Below are 4274 nucleotides of genomic sequence, written 5' to 3'. Positions count from 1 at the left end.
AAATCTCATGTTGAATTGAAATACCCAGTGTTGGAGGAGGGGCCTGGTTGGAGGTGACCGGATCATAGAGGTGGACTTCCCCCTTGCTGTTCTCATGACAGTGAGTGAGTTCTCATGAGATCTGGTTATTTAAAAGTGTGTGGAACCTCCCTCCTCTCTCTTTTCCTTCTGCTCCAGCCGTGTAGGATGTGCCAACTTCCCCTTGAACTTTTGCCACTATTGTAAGTTTCCTGATGCCTCCCTAGCCATTGTTTTCTGTACTTGTGGAATCATTTGCCAATTAAACCTCTCTTCTTTATAAATTAGCCAATCTTAGGTAGTTCTTTATAGCAATGTGAGAATGGACTAACAATACACCGTCATTGAAAACATTTTGATTTTCACAAAAAGTATTTTTAAAGTCTTGTAAAAGAATAATTGTTTTGTTAATATTACAAAACTGATACATGTTCAAAAATGATCCAAGCACTGGATGAAGATAAAAGCAAAAGTATTTTCCCAAATTCAACCATTCAGAAATAAACATCATCAGCATTTGGTGAATTTAATTTCTTGCATCTCTATGTGAATGTTGGTAAAACTTTAAATAGATACAACCTTAAAAATATTGGATCATAATAAAATGCTATTTTAATTAAAAGCAGTTCTGGGAGACACACTGATCTATCTAACATCTATCCACCCTTTATTTATTTCTGATAATACCCTGGCACTTTTTGTGCCCAGACCCAAAGAATGTTAGATATGAATTTTCCACTCTCCTTTGCAGCTAGGAGTGGCCATGTGATGAAATTTTGGATGATGAAACCTAAGACAATATTGCTATGAATGTTCTGAAAGATTTTTATCTTGGATAACAAAACGATCTCAGAGGGGAAGACCTTTTATCCTTTCCCATTACTTTCTCCTTGGAATGCTGTTATGAGAACCTGATGTCTGTGATGGCAGCAAGTCACAAATTTTAATCTGAGGATTAAAAGCGAATATGGTAAGGGTGGCGGACTGAAAGAATTTAAAAGCCACAGTTTTGGGCGGCTTTCGTAACTAACTGCTTACGTTTAGGCTTCTGGTTAAGAACACAAATAATGGTCTTATGGTTTAGACCCTAGTTAGTCATAAAAAACATTTTTGACTAATACAATCTTATATTTAATTTGCTTGAATTTGATGCGGGAGTGGGAATTAAAATAAATAGGAAGAATTGGTAACCCTGTGGTAATGCAGGTTTTTTTTTTTCCCACCATAAGAAGATAATAGGTCCTAAAAGATTTCTGTAAAGGAAGGTGGGAGTAGAGGGAAAATTATGTCTCTTTAAGAGGTGGGAATCATCACTAAAATAAACAATGAGGAAAATAAGCCAGTTAAAGAAGTACAAACATTGCATGATGCCACTGATATGAAGTATCTAATTTAGTCAAATTCATAGAAGCAGAAAGTAGAATTGTAGTTACCAGGGGAAGGGCCTAGGGGAAAATAGGGAGTTGATTTTCAATGGGTATAACATTTCAATTATGCTAGATTAAGAAGTTTTAGGGCTCTGCTGTAGAAAATTGTGCTTATAAGTTAGCAACACTGTTTTGAACATTTAAAATTTTGTTAGGAGGGTAGATCTCTTGTTATGTGTGTGTGTGTGTGTGTTTTACCACAATAAAAAGCACTAAAAATTTGAGAGTTTTATCTCATTCATTTAGGTCTATTATCCATTTTTAACTAATTTTTCTGTATGGTGTGAGGTAAGAGTCTAAAGTATTTTTTTTTTTTTTTTTGCCTATAGATAACGCATTGTCCCAGCATCATTTCATTTCTGGATTATTCTTTCCCCATTGTATTGTCATCTTGTTGAAAATTAATTGACCATGAATATAAATCTTTTATTTCTGGACAGTTAATTCTGCTCCATTGATGTATATGCTTATCCTTGGCAATACCACATTTACTTGTTAACTGTTGCTTTCTACTAAGTTCTGAAATTGCATAGTGTTTTATTTGTAATCGTTTTGGCTATTCTAAGTCCTTTGATTTTCTTTATAAATTTAAGATAAGCTTGCCAATTTCTAAATTTTGATGGGATTTTGATACCAATTGCCAGAAAACTTATAGATGACCTTTGGGAAAATTACTGTCTTGACAATATTGAGTCGTTTAATTCATGATCATTTTCATTTACTTAGATGTCACTTTATGTATCTCAGAAATATTATGTAGTTTTTAGTGTACAAGTGATAAACCTCTTTTGGTAAATTTATTTTTGGTTGTTTATCCTTTTTGATATTACTGTGAATAAAATTGCTTCTTTTTTTCATTTCTGGAGTGATCATTGCTAATATATAGAAATACAATGATTTATTTTCTTTTTTAAGCACCACATGTGGCATCTGAATACAATTGATAGTTACGTATAATTTTACATGCTATTTAATACAATCTTGCTAAACTCATTACTAGGTCCAGTTTTTTTTCCAGATTTTATGGGATTGTCTACATATGGGACTATGTCATCTTCATATATGGGTGGTTTCATTTCTTCTTTTTATAGTTTGATACCTTTAACTTACTCTTCTTTCCTTCCTTGCTTCCCTCCTTCTTCCCTTGCATGCTTTTAATGTTTTTGTTGTCCCTGAATCATATGTTGAAACTTAATCCCCAATGTGACAGCATTAAGAATTGAGGACTTTGGGGAGGTTATTAGGTCATGGGGGCAGAGGTGTTACGAATGGGATTAGTGACTTTATAAAACTAATCTGAGGGAGCTTGTTCCCCATTTCTGCCACATGAAGATGTAACTAGACGGTACTGTTTACGAGGAATGGGCCATAATCAGACATTAAATCTGCTAGTACCTTGATCTTGGACTTCTCATCCTCTAGAACTATGAGCAATAAATTTCTTTTGTTCATAAATTACCTACTCTGAGGTGTTTGTTATAGCAGCCAAATAGACTAAGATAATTTCCTTACTGCCTTTTTGCATTGGAGGAAATTACTCAGATTATTTGTTGTTTCCCTTTGGATAATTTCAAGAGTGCTGACAATGTTTTTGTTTTAAATCAGTTTTGTTCAGCTTTATATCTGCTTTTTAGGGAGAAGACTTGCTGACTTCCCTACTTGGCTATAGATAGAAGATTGCTTCTAACAATCTCTTTTTGAGTACTTATGCTTATATTCTCTTTATGTTTTTTTTTTTTTACACAAATCACTTTGTCTATAATATTTCAGAGATTGTGCAAAATAGTTTGTCCCAAATATTTCCATATTTATTTAGGCAGCTCTTTTTTTGTAATTTGTATTCTATATTTGCCTTTCCAGTTATTATAAATAAGTACTATTTTGGTTCCTTTCCTATTCATCTTTGATTGAAGCAGGCTATGTGCTGACAAATACTGGAAGGGAAGTGAAGTGAACTGAACAGTCCATTCTTTCTATTTGGGCTTTTCTTTCACATTCTTCCTCCAAAGGACTATTTATCCTGGGATTACACATTGCTTAGATGTTGGATGCAAAGCTTTATAGAACAGATGTTTCTCTATACTAGTATTTGGCATCCACAGACCGATTCCTCCATTCCTTGTCCACTTAACACCCAACCCACCCCCACCTTCCCTAGCAAAAGACAAGATTGTAAAACAATAGAAATGGCTTGTGGCCTGCCAAATGCATAATTTTCTTTACTTCCCCCTCCCTGTGACTCTGTGGTATCATGCTGCAGAATCTAAACAATCTTTCTTGTGACCTTAAAACTCAAGGTGTTCTAATCAAAGGGACATTGGTTATGCCTTTCAGAATACTGATTTTTAACTTTTACAAGATCTGGGGTGGCACTGGAACATCATTGTTTCAGCTCTGATTTCTCACTGTTTATCACGTACAACTGAAAAAATCATTCGCCGTATTGTTTATGCTCCAGTTTGTTCTTTACATTTTCCTTTTGAGAAGATTTGAGTGAGGATATATGGCAATAATTCTATTTTATTATATTAAATCAGAAGTCTTGAAGGACATTCTATCTTCACAATTATTTCTTGAACCAGTCCCATTGGCAAGTTGGGAAAATAAAGAACAGAGAGATTAAATCGTTTACAGAAGGTAATGAAGTTAGTCATACACAAAAAAGGAAATCCATCTACCTCAAGGGTCTTTCTTGGCCAGCCTCCTAATTATTATCTTGTACACATAATCCCTGTAGAAATGATTTCCTCAGCATGACAAGGCACAAAACAGAGAAAGAGAGATGTTTAATATTTAAAAAATTTTTTTTCAACAACCAAGAGAATCTGA

The sequence above is a fragment of the Macaca mulatta genome, chromosome X (assembly GCF_049350105.2).
Source record: "Macaca mulatta isolate MMU2019108-1 chromosome X, T2T-MMU8v2.0, whole genome shotgun sequence".
Taxonomy (NCBI): Eukaryota; Metazoa; Chordata; class Mammalia; order Primates; family Cercopithecidae; genus Macaca; species Macaca mulatta.
Note: the sequence above shows the minus strand (reverse complement) of the source record.